The sequence below is a fragment of the Drosophila teissieri genome, chromosome 2L (genome assembly GCF_016746235.2).
Source record: "Drosophila teissieri strain GT53w chromosome 2L, Prin_Dtei_1.1, whole genome shotgun sequence".
Lineage (NCBI taxonomy): Eukaryota > Metazoa > Arthropoda > Insecta > Diptera > Drosophilidae > Drosophila > Drosophila teissieri.
In genome coordinates this window covers 6,302,630-6,318,160 of record NC_053029.1, presented here as the reverse complement: position 1 = coordinate 6,318,160, position 15,531 = coordinate 6,302,630, and the positions used below count along the sequence as shown (strand labels likewise).

The 15,531-nt window shown below is 46.1% G+C and overlaps 1 protein-coding gene across 1 annotated transcript in view; it reads right to left on the bottom strand.

Moving 5' to 3' along the window:
• Window positions 1–11,128, bottom strand: part of LOC122618824 — a 30,484-nt gene extending 19,356 nt beyond the window's left edge. Inside the window, exon 1 of the mRNA XM_043795412.1 lies at window positions 10,583–11,128. The gene's annotated coding sequence lies outside the window, so the exon portion shown is untranslated. The remainder of the gene's footprint in view (window positions 1–10,582) is intronic.
• Window positions 11,129–15,531: the final 4,403 nt, after the last annotated feature.

The window sequence follows — 15,531 nt, the reverse complement described above, 5'->3', positions numbered from 1 at the left end:
TTGTGCTTTTCATTAAACATTATTTCGCAACATTTTCTGCCGGGGCAGACATATGAGCAGTGCCATAGAAAGCGGCCACAGCAAACAGACTGTCCGTCATCCTCCGGCCGGTTATATCCATTCACCACCGCCGCCGACGACGACGACGAGCAAGCCAGTTTTCGCTTTAATTTAACGCCGACTGTTTGGGGGGGAAAAGCGGGACACAAGCGCATTTTCAGGCAGAAGCTGCCGGGAAACTTATTTAGCTTATGCAAAGCGTGCGGCGAAGTTGGCCAAAAAGGGCCAAAGGTAGTAGAAGGGCCTAAAGATAATGAACATGCCGCCCGGCCAGTCAACCGGCAAAAAGGGACATTCCTGGCCCACTGTTTGTGTTTAGTTTGCAAATTTCTTTTGATGTCTTTTAATTTTAATGGGGCTCGGATTTGGATGAGGTGACGGCTAGCCTAAGTAAAACTCATTAGCAGCATGGAAAATGGGGCCTACAACCGGAAGTTAGACCCTGCGGAATGGCATCGATTTCTCCAGGATTTCTCCGGGTTTTCAACTACAGTCTCGCCAGAGGTGCTGCATAGGTTGTCCTGCTGCTGATTCCGATCTTATAAATGCCCCAGCATCCAGCTTGTCTTGTGTTTGCGTAGCCAGAGCAAAGGTAACCCTATCTGCCTGCCAGGCATGCAAAAACCTTCCACGTCATGGGGCAATTTGTCACGCAGCTGATGCTGCTGGATAGCCAGATACATCCTATACATCCTATACATGCCATACACCCCCTTACACACACATGTGTGTGCTCCTTGGGCTCTGGTCGATAACTCAGTGCTTAATTGCTCATCTTTCAACGTCCAGGCCCAGTTCCCTGTGGTCCGGCAACAAATTGGAAAAAATTCTCGACAGAGCGTAGAATGCCTGCAACTTGCTGCAGACTCACGATGTAGGTTAAATTAATAGTGACACTCGCCGCTGCACCTGGCGGTGCTTTTTGATACCACTTTTGATGCCACTGCCGCAGTCGATTTCCACTGGCGAATAATTCATAAATTGAAATGTACAGTTAGTTAATTACACGCTCAATTGGCTCCAAAAGAGTGGCATTAGCCGCAATTTCCACCGCCTGTCGCAGTGTGATTTATCGCCTATTGGTCGGGTAATTGCGATGGAGAGCGAGGATCCATGATCACAGCAGGTGGTGTATCTTTCGGATAGAAAGATACACAGATGGCATGACAGAAAGATATTCGAGTTGAGCATGAGTTTAGTTAGTTATACGCAGTCATCACTCAAAAGGGCCTGCATTTGAAATGTCAACAAATAGCCAGAGAAACTTTCTGTGGGAGTCTGCGGAAACCTCGAAAAACAAATTGCTGACCGAGCGCTGAAATTTAAACATCAAACTTGTGCGCTGGGCGGACTTCCTGATTAACTTGAAAGGGCGCAACGGAAAAAAGGGGAAATCTACTAAAAATTCAGCGAATTACACAAATACCATAAACCAATTGATTAATTGATGAAGCACAGTTTTCATGGAAAAGAATCTGGAGCGCACATCAGACGCACTCGAACCAACAGATACAGATACAAATGCAGATACAGATACATATATGTACGCTGTAGTTGTAGGCCACATGGCCCGTCGCAATTTGCATAAATCGAAACACAAAAGCGAGTTTACTGCGCTGGAAAACGGGAGCAAGAGATATTTATCTTGCTCTGCCCGCGACGCTCCGAGTGTTTGAATAAGTGTCAAATTAAATTGATCAATTAAGCAATTGACGTGCTGGAGCGAAAAAGGCAAGGAAAATGCGCCAGCCAGCCAGCCAGATTTTGCTGCAACTGGAGGTGGGTGGTGGGTGGTGGGGTTGGGTTGGGTTTGGGTTGGATGGGATGGGGTGTTCAAGGCAACTGCTGCACACACAACAAGTGACGCAAATTGTGCAGGATGGGTCGAGCTGGGCTGCAAAATGGGGCTGCATTGGGGGTCGCTAGTTGCGAGTTGGGCGTTACGAGCTGGGAGTTGGGAGTTGGGAGTTTGCCGTTGAAGCACACTCTGGCTGGTGACAATTTCTGTCAATTCAGCGACGCTAATCAAGCCCGAGACAGCACAGCATTAAAATGGGGTGTTTAGTAGTGGGTTGTGTTGTGTTGATAGGGATGGGGTTTGTGAGGGGAATAGGGGGGTAGCCCACTCCAGAACTAGACAAATTGGCTGGCGTTGGGCGTTGTTGAGCTTAGAGCCAAAGACATGCGGGCCAGTTCCGCATCCCAGCAGACGGCAGGCAGCCAACGTCATATAATCCATCAGCTCGGCAGACAGTTGTTGCAACCGAGGCAGCAGTGGCAGCAGTGGCAGCAAAGACGACTCCGAGCTCCCCTCAGTTGTAATCAAATCAAATGACATTGCAGACATGGGAGGCAGAGTTAGCAGCAGTAGCTTTTGTGGGAGCCCAAAACGGAAGGCAGCTGCCTCACCAGGACCGGGAAGTACGAGAGTACAGCAAACTGCCACTCGTTGCCAGCCAACACTTTTGTTGATTTAATAATAAATGGAACCTACGATTCGGTTGCGTAGTATGCCCTTTCCCAATGCCAAAGACCTTAAAGACCTTAAAGCGGCAAGGGAACAAGGGAACCATGAAGAATCACATTGAATCGCATTGAAAAGTTCCCCACCTTCGATGGCAATTTGCATAGCAGTCGCAAAGCAAAGACAGTTGACAACTTTTTTATTTCCACTCTGTCTGTCTGTCTGTCTGTCTGGCAAGGAAGTGAGCTGTGCCCCTCCTGCGTGACGTATTTGTCTATTATTGTGACAGGCTCGGAGGACCAAAAAAGCGCTCTCCACGTTGCCAGACGTTTGAAGGGCCGTCGAAAAGTCACGACGGCAGTCACTGCTTGGCATCGGTGGCACTTAAAGTCCGTTTCTATTGATTTTCGACGGCAGGCGGGCCAGTTCATTAAAGTCACATCAGGGGCGGATGTACACACACACATACCAGCCATACTCGCCGCCCACAAAACCTCAAATAGACACGGCTACAACTGCTGGGGCAACAAACAAACGGGGCAGCCCACAAATCAACGCCTAACCGCAGGGGCGTCGGACCAAAATCGGGTTGGGGGGGTGGCACAACAACAAGAAAAAAGGGGGCCTGGGGTGGACCGAAAAAACGAGACGCCGCCATTTTGTCTGTCGCCCGTTGGAGGCGCGGGCATTAAATATGCAAAAAGCAACATGCGAAAAAAGTGTTGCATACTTTTAGTGGCTGCGTCAAACCGCAAAAAGGCAGCGGAGCTGAGCCAAGCAGCGCGAAGCGAAAGCGAAAAGAGGAGCTCCCAACAGGAAGCCGGAAAAATAAATAGAGGAAGCAGCAGGAGAGAGAGAGAGGGAGAGATAGAGGAGAGAGAAAGGCTTTCCCTGCTTCTTTCTTTCTGCCTTTCTTCCGTTTCTCGCCGCCTCGCTTTGCTCTCCTTCGCGAGCCATTCATTAGCATAGACACAGAGAAGCAATATTGAATTTCTATGCCTGTGTGCGTGTGTGCGGATGGGGCTCGATAAGGGGGCGTGGGCGCAGGAGGCGTAATGGGCGCAGGGGGCGCAAGGGGGCTCAAGGGGCGTGTGAGGTCGCAAGGTTGCGAAAAAATGTTTCACGCTTTGCCGAGCCGAGGAAATCACAGCGAGGCAGTGGAGCGTGCGAAGGGAAAGGCTGCCTGCGGGGCGAGCAGGGCGTTTTCGGTTTGGGAATGGGTCCTGACAGGCTCAAGCAGCGCCTTGGGATCAAATTAGTCGAGTTTTTGAAAAAAAAGAAAGCAACACAAAAAAAGAGTGCGGCAAATTCTAGACTTTATGCATGATAAGTGGCGGGTAAAGTGCTCGAGAAGGGATTGCAGCATGGGGGGGCAGTCAAAACGCTGGAAATATGAGAGGATAAGGCTGAACTGAAGGCCCAGATGGGGCAGCCCGACAGTCGTCACATGTCAGTTAGACAAACAGGAAGTTTGCAACGAGGAAACGCAAGGATATTGGCAGCAGTTACCCTAGGAGAAAGGGCGGCGAATGATGGGCGGCTGAGGGGGCGGGTTAGAACTTGCAACTCATGGAGGACGAGACGTGAAACAAGAAGAACTGAAAGTGTTGGGGGCTAAGGTAAGCGCCGCTTGAATGGATACAATCAGGGAGCATCGTACTCTGGAGGCTCACAGCCACAAACAAGACTTAACTTTTATATTTATTAATATTTCAGTGAACCGTCAGGAGTTGACAATCTTTCGGTAGCCGTAAGCACTTAGTTATATTAATTTTTAATGGTAATTCTAAGCGTGGCAAAGCTGCAAAGACATCTTCAAAGAAGAAAGTTCAAACCATCATGTATAAGGAGTTTGGGGAGTTTTCAATGTAAACCCTTATAAATAGTGCCGTTTTTGATTAATAACAGACTACGAATCAAACTATATGTAGGCATTTAAAGGAGCATACCCCATTTTCAGTGCTCTTCGCCGGATAAATTTCCGACTGGATCATGTAGATACACTCTTATCTGGTAATATGCGCCTTTCACAACTCCTAACGGCTTCAAAGGCATTCCCAGGGTGTGGAGGGCATCAAAGCGGATCTCCTGTCTGGCTGCCTCGTTCCATGCCCATCATGCAACCCCACCAATTCCACCAACCCCGCCGGACTACTCAGGTCTGTCAATTGAAGGAGCTGGTTCAAGCGAAACTTCGCCGGTCGCTCCGCACAGAGCACATCCTGTTACCCGCTTTGTCTGCGGTTTGTCATCATCCACATTGTCATCGTCGAGTGAATCGTGAATCGTGTGTCGTGTGTGTGTGTGGCCCTGCCCAGCCTGTGAGGGAATTTTTATGAATTATAAGCCGGGCTTCTCGACAAAAAACCCCAAACGGCGAAATATGTAAAAATGCTTTTTGAAAACATTTTCGGAGGAGGATGACAGCGACAGCCAGCGACATTGACAATGAGGCGGTAGTAAGTGGCTGCCAGGCGCTCGCAGCAACAAAGCGCTGATTGACAGGAAGGCACATCAACCAGGAGACGGAGGAGGAGGAGGAGGAACAGGCAGGAGGAACTGGAGGTGGAACAGAAGGACTGGCGGGACGAAATTCCATCACACAGATGGAACCAGAACGGGTGCAGACTGCTGGAGTTGCAGATGGAGATGGGGGTGAAGGGCTGAGACAGAAGATGAGGATGAGGATGAGGCAGTCGTTAGGCCGATCAACGGAGCGTATCCAGGACATGTGGGCTGCGGAGGCCTGAGCCCAGAGCTCTATCGATTTTCTGTATTATTTGCTGGCCCCGCTAAAGGGTTCGATGTGGAATCGCCTGGTTCGCCCCCGGTTTTCGGGTTCAGTGTGCAAATGCAGCTGCGACTCTGGCGGGCTGGCCACTCCAGCCATTCCCATCTTTAACCTTTGTCTCTCGGCCGTGGCAGCCAGACAAATTAGTGATGCATGATTAAGTTTTACTGCGCGCACAGTAAGTGATAACAACAACAGAGCACTGCGTGCTGGTGGCCTCCCCATTCCCATGCCATCCAACCAGGTGGTGCTCCGCCAGAGGATGTGCTCATCAGCGGCTGTACATGTGATCGAGTGGTAAAAAGGCCGCACAACTAATTGCAGATACTCAGAGTAGGGTCTAATCACAGGGCTACTGGCTACTGGCTGTTTGCATTGTAATAAACCACAATTAGCTTGCCGACCGCAAACCGAAACTCAAGTTGGTCCGTTGGCCAGCGGACTTGGCTTATTGAAATCATGCATGTACAGTGTGCCATGTGCATACGAGTACGATTACGAGTATTTCCAGAAATTGTGTCACAGCCGTTCCGTTTGACCAGGCGGAGCTAGCGGTTCTTTAATAGCACCCGGAACAGGGCGGCGAGTTGAAAAACAAACGTTTTGGGGTTCGCCTGCGGGTTTTGCTGGTTTTGCGGTTGTTAAGCCGACCGCCGCTTGTTTTGGGCTGCTGTTTTGGCCCATTGACGGAAAAGCTTTATTGGACCGGGTCCTAAGCATGTCTAATACAAGGAAATGAACATTAAACGAATGAGTCGCCCAGCCAAAATGGGGTACTAATGAGGGGCAGAGCGGTTGTGGCCACATTAATGTATATTTCCCAAAATATTTTGCACTTTTACTATCTTTACTAATAAACTAATCGCACTTTCTCATAAATTTTGTATTAGATTAGTGTTTTTTATAACTAAAAATCCATCCGAATCGAAGTCAGTTGTTTTTGAGTTCATAGCTCAAGATGTGCATTCTTAATGGTATATTTTTGTATACACCCATTCGCTACCCTCGAAAAAAAGGAAAATCAATTAGTTTTGTATTCCCATGGTGGTTTTTTCAGTTCCATTACATCTGGAGGAACTGAAGTTGGCCCTTATCCCGTGGTTGCCATGCCGTTCCCATGCCGAACCCTTCCGCTGCAGCGAGCAACACCATTTGGCTCTTAACCCAGTAAACCTGGCCGTGCTCTAATTAAGCAAACATGTTGCCCATTTATTAGCAACCCTCGAAGTTTCGGCCCCAACCCCTTAATGACAAGGTTTGCTTTGAACATTGTCGACACCTGACGTGTGGCCCTCGATGGTATTCTCCTGGGAAAGCGGACCACGACCTTCCATGGCACAGGGTTGATCTGTCCTGCAATTGGGTCTACAAAACGGGACAAAACACACCCAGCATTTGTTACTAGATATCACAGAACGTGTTGACTGCTAGGAATAACGTTGCATGTATGACAGAGCTTTGTCAGCTTGGTCGATTACAGCAGTGGACACTTACAAATGAGTCCAGTTGCGATGCATATGCTGCCTCGATTTGTGTATTTGGCAACTTAGAGCCTAATTACCGAGCCAAATCATTTGAATCTAAGCTGAGACCTCCCGCATTTCGGTGGTTCTGTGGGTTGGGCTGCGTTGGTTGCGTTTTTGTTTACTCCGAGGAATGGAAGTGGATGTGGAAATAGGGCTGGGCTGAGTCCAAGGCAGGGCTAATGACGCTACATTGTCTTGTGATGCGTAAAATGTTTGGATGGATGGATCCAAGTCCGCAATCGACGATGTGTATTTTCGAGATGAGCGCAAACGGCGGCGACTTGCTTCAGTGCCCCTGACAAATCGACGGGGAGACGACACACAGGCCTCATAATGCATACATACTACGAGTATACTATATGTTGAGACTGCCCTATTCAGTGATCAGACATGCGGGAATTCGTCGTCAAGTTGATGAGCGGCGATTCATTTCCGCCGCGCATCAGAGGGCCAATTCAAAAACGCTGAAATACACATTTAATATGCAGCGATCGCAGTTTTGCGCAGTGAACTGTAACCGAAACTTAATTAGCTCGATGAAATCCTCGCCATAGAAGTCACTTCACTAGGGGCACACCCGGTGCCATTTGCATAGAGAGTGTTCTTTGGGCAAACAGAAGGGGCCCAGATAAGGGTCACTCCTCTATCGAAAGGAAGTCAAGCAGGAAATCTTAATGGCTGTGTGGTCCGACTTGAGGAAAAGGGTTTCGGTCATGAGTTGTTTGGAAAGGGAAAGTGTGAGAACGCTATCTGGATCGAAGATACCGAGGGCAACTTTGATCCAGCCACAATCTATCGTCCATGCCCATTCCCAGCAATTGCCATTAAATTCCATTAAATTTCTTTGCATCAGATTTCCTTCTTGTTGTCCAAACTCCTGACAGCTTGAAATATTCGGGATACTTTAACGCACTCAACTTTTTCTGAACTAATTAAGCGCCGCAGCAGAGCAAAAACCCAAAAGGAAACGAAACTGCTGAAAACCTCAAGTTGAGGGCTTTGAGCTCCCAAGACCAAGACGAAACAACAACAAATGTGGCCAACACACAACAGATTTTAAGGGACTTGGAGCTGGCGCCAAGTCATTTCATTTGAAATCATTTCATTGAAGATTTTCAGCTGCGGATGTGGATATTTATGGGCACTTTGAGCTGCCGAAACACTCAACGTTTTTTCTCACAAGTACTAGACAACGGCAGCAGTAATTATTTTACAAGTTAACACAAAAACGCCAACGAATAAAAACTAAAAAAGGAAAAACGAGCACAGGCTATAAAAACCCCGTCCAAATGAAACTAACAAACAAAAATGCGGAGTGGCAGCCACGAATTACTGCTCCTGGCGGCATTTATACCTGCAATCGAAGAAAATGTGGCACCTGTGCGCCGTCTTGGCATCTGTGCCTCCAGTTTTCCCAGTATCTGTATCTGTATCTGTGTATTTGTATCTGTATCCGTAGCTGTATCTGTTTCTTACAGAACGGCCATGTCTTTTGTGCGCCGCCTTCGGTGGCGAGCCAAACAAATAAACTTGCGGCCAAGTTATGACAGTCGAGGGCCGCAGGAAACATTATTCTTAGTTAGATGCTAATTAATTAGGAGACGCGGAGGAGTTGGAGTCTCCTCCACCAGTCTGCCTCCAATTCGGTGGCAGCCATGTGGGCAGCGACACGATCTCGTCGAACCAGCGGCAAAAAAAAAAAAAACGCCCAAAATGCACACGAGAATGACACTTCTTGGGTATAAATTTGGTTGATTGTTGTGCTCGCCAGCCCCTGAAAAATGACCTGGGGGATGCGATGTGTACAGAATGAGGTTAAATGGAAGTTGAATTCGGTGGAGAAGACACTAATATAAATTGCCGCACGTCTGTGGAATTTTACTTATTTAAAGAAGAATTATACCTTGGCATTTCAATTTCAACTTAAATAGTTCAAATCCGACAAGCAGCCTGATATATTGTCATTAGATTTAATGGTCAAAATAAACATTTTGTTATTTATTTTTGACATTGCCTGAATAGGTGGCTTTGTTTAGATTCTAATGAAAAGAACTTTTAATCAATGCTGCTTAAATGGATCCTTATTAAAATTGCAAAAGAACATGGTAAATATTGTTGCCCCATTTCCAGCGTAATCCCAGCTGACAAAAGAAAACATTTTCCCCTCCAAAAATTGAGATACACATTTTCATTTTGTTGGTAGAGGGACGCAGGTGAATAAACGAGATGTTGGTTTTATGTACAAAATAAATTCATAATAATTCCCATGAATTTTGCAAACTTTGCACACTTTGTGTATTTATAAATATAGTTTTAATACACCTTTTTAGTTTCGGGAATTTATTTCACATTTTATTCAACAGATTTTAAATGCATAACATATTTTTAGATTCAGTGGCAATGAAATATTGCATTTCTTAATTTCATTGCTAATCAATTTAAACAATTTACTGCTAACTGTTTTAGTTGGGCAAATGGCTAGTTTGAAAATGTTGAATACAAAATTGTATACAGCCTGTTAATATTAGCTTTTGGTTGTTGTGTCTTCTATGAACTTCTTTACTTTAAAATCATATTTATTTTAGGCGCAGCTTAAAGCACAATGGAGATATCTGCGGCAAATCTGTTCATTGGAGGCATACTCAAACGTCTCATTACCATAATATAGCCAACTCGATGCCGCCTGGGCCCACAACTTTTTCTTTTTCTACAATGGCAATAAAGAGTTCCCCTCGCAATCGACCGCGAAAAGTTTTTTCAGCGGTATTATGATAATGATTGCGCCCCAAACGGCGCTTGGGGGCAGATTGAGGGACTCGCCCCGTCCGCCTGCTGCCAACTTGTTTACACAAATTTTAATTGGTGTAATTATGATTTTTACACGAAATTAATTATGCATGCGCGATTGCGGCTGCATCTTCGCGGGCTCGCGGTAATCGCTACCCATCGGATGCCCAATCTCAATCTTAAGTTTCTAAACCATCCCAAGTGAGCAAGAAAAATAACTCGAGTTATTTACAAATAAAGTTGATTGGGGGGGCGAAAGCGAAAGCGAGCTCTGTGGAACTTTAATTGCCAAACATACTTCCACTTAATTACCCCGAAGAACAGCGGGAAAATTATGAAATCCAGGGGCCTCATTGCGTGTCTAGCGGAGTGTGAAGTTGCCAAAGACGCGAGGTTGAGTTTGAGGTTGAGATGGGGAATAGCTAGATACATAACTGCATCTGCGAGATAAGAATCTGTGTGCAACAGCCGTCGCGACGGTGGCACAAAGTGTTTGGAGAAAGATCTTTCTTTGGCAGAGGAGATAAGGGCCGTATCTCAGCGTTTTACGACCTGCCGCCGCTTTTCTTCATCGCTTCTTATTTATAAAATACAGCAGGTTAGTTTGATTAGCCCCAGATGTTGACAGCTCGGCTCTTTCTTAATTTGTGTTTAATTAATGAGGCAAGGGGACAGCCACTGCTGGAAATGGGGAGAACGGGTTGGAAACGAGATCTTTTGATCTCTGGAATGCGCCCAAATGAGATACATTTGATTGAGCAAATATTCTGGGTTCCATTTGGGATGAATGAATTATTTAGCTAATAATTGACATAAACTTGTTTCTGCCACACTAATTGATTGTTTGCAACTCAATATTTATTTATGCAATGCGAATATCCTGTTTATTAACATAATTGCTTCGAGCAGCACTGATTGTTTTGAAGTTAGGCCTTTCTTCACTCCCAAACTCACCTAAATATTCCAAGAGTTTTGAATTAGCCTTTGCGTTGACTTAAGGTGTATATTGATTGTATTCCGTTTGCAGTTAAGTTTGTAGCAAAAAAAGCAGCGATTTCTCTACTTCAATTTCAAGCACTGTTCACTGGGGCAGCAAAAGATACTCTATCTGCTGGTTTTTATTTTGTTTCGATATGTTTGAGCACTGCGTGGGCATTTTTCTCAGGTAACACATTTCACACACTTTGCCGCACGCTGCTGGCGGCCGCAGGTGCACAATTGCCGCATCTTGGTTGCCACTTGCACCGTTTCTTATTTCTATCTAATTCGTATTCGTATCTCTGCACTCGCGCTGCGCGGATGGCGTATCCGTATCTGTCGGATCTCTGGGCAACTGGCTGCCAGCCGATTAAGCCTGAGATGATTGCTAACTGCGATGATTCGCGACCGCGTTGCAAGTAGCCAAGGCGTTCTGTTCTTCTTGCCACGAGCGCTGGGTTGAGACTGAGCGCCGGAGGAACTGACGGGGGCACAAACGGCGACGGCGACGGTGACTGCGACTGCGACTCTTGTAACGCGCGGCACGAAGGTCGACGAGCGATTGAATCCGAATCCGATTGAATGTAACGTGCAGATACGGATACCACCACCACGACTCCGTTGCATGTAAGTGTGGATGCTAAGAGAGCGAGCGCCTCTCTTTTGTGGACTCTGTTCGGCCGACGGAGCAACTGACTACGTATATTTGGTGTGGAGAGCGCTGTAAAGGACCTGCAAGGCTTTTTATTATCAAATTAACAAATTTAAATCATAATTTGGAGTTGTTTCTAAGTAGAGTTTCCCAAAAACTTAGCATACACTTTAATTTGTATAATTATAATGTATATTTCGGGTTAAAAAGGAAGTTTTTCCGCTCTCTGTCTGTAGAATTCCCCCCAATGGTTCTGAATTTACCTGTCCAGGCGACTGGCACTTCACCTGTGCGCCGAGAAAAGCGCCCAGAAACTCCAAATCCGATAGAGTTTTTCCGCTCTCTTCCGGCGAGTATAAGAGTTTTCAACGCGGCGAAAGTGGAACCAAACAAGAGCGAATTCGAACTGTTGATTTGTTTTTACCTTCCCCGACTTTTCCTTCGCCCGCTTTTCCCGGCGAATACGCCTTGCAGTCCAAATTGGAAATGGCGGACTGCCGCCAATCGCGGACTCTGATGCACTTTGAGCCACAGATCGCATATGCAACTTGTCATTATGATGATTTCCAGCTGAAAAATGGGATCTTGCCACATATGTAGCTGCACTATATCATATGGGCATGTGTGATTTACGAACTCTATACCTTTATGGTAGGGTATGGGGAATTATAGCTGCGCACTTGTAGATTGTATCGCAGAGGTTGTGGGTTGATTGATTGGTCGCACCAGTTGATCCGCACCTTTGTTCTTCGCCACTTTCGAATGTTTGACTCAGTGACACAATTTCGAGGGGCCCACAACGAATTCCTCGAGTGGATCGCCGCTAATCAACTGATATCGCCACGGGCCAGATCGGCTATCAAAAGGCGAACAGCGTTTGGAAAGGTGTTATCTGGAAACCGTAACCAATTTGTATCATATGTAGTGGCTGTTTGTGAAAGAAGCACTGCTGCTGTTGCTTTGTCTGTTTTCTTTCTTTTAAATAAAACATGTTTCTTAGCTGGTAATATGAACTACGGACACCCAGAAAGCTATGAAATGGCAGCTTATTCTGTAATACCCTCTGCAAGAGTATGAAAATTAACTAAAAAGTATCACAACTATGTATGTAAAATCAAAACTTCCTTTCCCCCAGTCAATTTAACTTTGTAACTAATCGTATTCGATAGGTTCCTTGCATGTTCTTATCAATTGGCCATTTGTCACATCCGAGTATGCAAACAAATGTGCAACATTGCCAACTTCCAACCATAACTTATACCCAGTCCATTCAAAGCCGTTGGGCATGCGCTGTTTGTCAAGCGGCTTGTTCGGCTGCCCGGCAGTTAAACAAATCAGCGGACGAGCGGATGAGCGGCGGCCTAATGGCTATGAACAGAAATTTACACAAAAATGCAATCAGCGCGACTGACAGATAAACAAAATACATGCATAGATATTTGACAAGCAACTGTTGCGTTATCACGAGTAAATATTTACATAGCGTGTACAAGGACTCTGTGAATACAGCAACCCCATGCGGAGATAGTGGCAAAGTATCTGCTGCCACATTTGTTTATTGTCCTAGACCTTGCCTACTTCAAAAGTATTTATAGATACTGACATTCCGGATCGCCATTTTTGAGCAACCTAGAGCGGTTTTCAAAGATTAGAATGTTTATCAGACATATTTGTATCGAGTATGATCCTCATGAGGAATGTAGATGCTTCTATCCTTTGTGGTAAGACTTTACAGTGTAGATAGATAGTGTAAAGGTGGCATCATATCGAATGGTTTTGTATATATCTGGAGACAAAGAACTTCGCACTGATAGCCAGATCTAACAAGCAAACATAGGCCTCAGTTTAGGCAGTGATAGTATCTGAAAAATACACTGAGTCCTCGTTTGTGTAATGCAAGTATCTGCTCATGATAACGCGGCAGTTGTAGTCCACTGCCCATCGGCGTGGCACTCTGTATTCTTCGGCAGAAGTTTGTAAATTCATCAGCCGCGCACTGATTGCATTTTTGTGTAAATTCCCGTTCATAACCATTCATCCAGCGATTCGTTTGACTGCCGGGCAGGCGAACAAGCCGCTTGACAGACAGCGCATGCCCAGCGGCTTGGCGAGGACTGCGACTGAGTTATGGATTGAAGTTGGCAATGCTCCGGCTGTCGGCCGTTTGTTTGCGCACTCGGAAATGACAAATGGCTAATTGATAAGAATAGACATGGACGACACATTTGGCGTTTCCTGCAGGAAGCAGTGCCCAGTACCCCGCCGCACGGCCTTCTAACGTCGGTCCATGAAAAGCAGAAGTTTTCCATTCCGCCTGATACACTTTAAGGCTCGCATCTCGGGCCCGCCAACTGCCAAAGTTTCCACTGACTTGGCTCACAAGTTTGCCCTAATCCGCCCCACTCCACCATGGAGCCACTGCCGCCCCCCGCCCTTCGCCCCCCTTCGCGCACATCGATTCAATTGCCCCTCCGACGCGGAGGCTCGCCATTCAGCTCACGTACACGCATATCAATTGTTACTGCTGCGAGGCTTTGGCAAATGATGGCCCGGGAATGGGTGAATGGGTGGATGAGTGAATGAGTGAATGGGTGAATGGGTGAATGAGCGAATAAGTGAATGGGTGGATGGGTGAGTGACGGGTTGCCTGGCACAGCTATAGCTTGTCTTGGCCCAACTTCGACAGCCGATGCCTGCCCATATTCAGATTCTATATTCATCATATCGACTGTATGCACTGAAAACAAGTTCATGCGTTTTTAATAAAACGCATTAAAACGTAATTAATAATGGAAAAGTTACGAGAAATTTGGTGTTTTTGCTCTGCGGAAAAGAAAGGAACATACATAAATATATGAGTTGATGGAGGTTTGAATAGTTTTAAGAGGGCTTATATCGGTTAAGGATTAGTTCGGCGTAGATTATATAATTTTTTAAGTGTACTATAAATATTTATTGTACGCTGTATACTTAATTGGAAAACTATAAATATTATGTACTATGTAAATTAAATAATATTTAGAACCATTTGTTAAACTTTAAATAAGCAGCTGACTAAAAGGAAATGCTGCCTTTGAGAAGCAGAGTTAAAATCTGATTCCTGGCAAACCCCAAATGGCCGAAGGACTCTTCAATACAAAGTTCCATAAACTGCGTTCCTAAACAGATTTTAATAACTCACTCTGCTCCAATCTGGCCAGGAGAGGAGACTGCCTGCCGGCGGGCATCCCGTCCATCCATCTCCCGACTTCTTTTGACTACTTTCTAATCCCTGAAGCGCATCAACAGCAGCAGCAGCAGCAGTAGTAGTTGCAGCTGGAAAATGTTCTGGCAAGTAAGTGGAATTGCCCCCACCCGTTGGCCAGTTTGTGTGCCGACTGGACGGGGCTTCTGCTCTTAACTCGTTGATGTGTTAATTGACCAAAGGTTCGTACACACACCAGCTGCAGGCAGTGGCAGTGGAGGTGAGATGGGCGTAATGGGATCTGCAGATAGTCGATATTAAATCCCTGTAAAACTTAATTAGAAATTCCATTTTTGGCTTTTGAGAGCATTACACGTGACGCGTTACCAATTATCGACTCAATTCAGTTCGCTTCGCTCTGGTTATTTTTGGCCAGCCACCCAAATCGCTTCTGTGGGGGATCTATAGTACTATCCTCTGTACTCTGGACTGCTGGACTGGTGAACTGCCGAACTGCTGGACACAACTCTGCCTGCTCTGCGGATTGCGACTGGTATCCCCGTTGCGTTAAGCTGCCGTATATACATCTCCAATTAAAAATGCCTTTGAATGGGGCGATGCGACTGGCAAAAATGATGCCGGCAACAAAAATGGAGCACTTATAACATTTACCCCACTCACACAGGACTGCTCTTTTCCCACTGATGATGCGCTCGTGATTCACGGCACTAAGATTGGGATATGCTATAACTAAATAGATAGTAAATAGTTCAAACTTCTAGAATCTCTAAGTTTCCCATTAAAATGGTTTATTTTTTGTTTTAGATCTCTACTGCTTAAGTGCTATTCGCTGCGCTGTTGGCATGGATCTATTTGGTTTGGCTGGCAGTGAAGGGTCATCCCCAGTTGCGAAAAGGCCAACTGAACCGCACGTGCGGCTGCAGCGGAAATGCGTTTGCAAAATGGCGCCGACGTGCGTGCTAATGAACGCCATCACGTCAGCCGGACGGACGGACGGACTGGACAGGTAAGCAACAAACAAAATGAAGGCTCAGCCGGGCGGGCACGGCATCAATGTTAATTCGACAA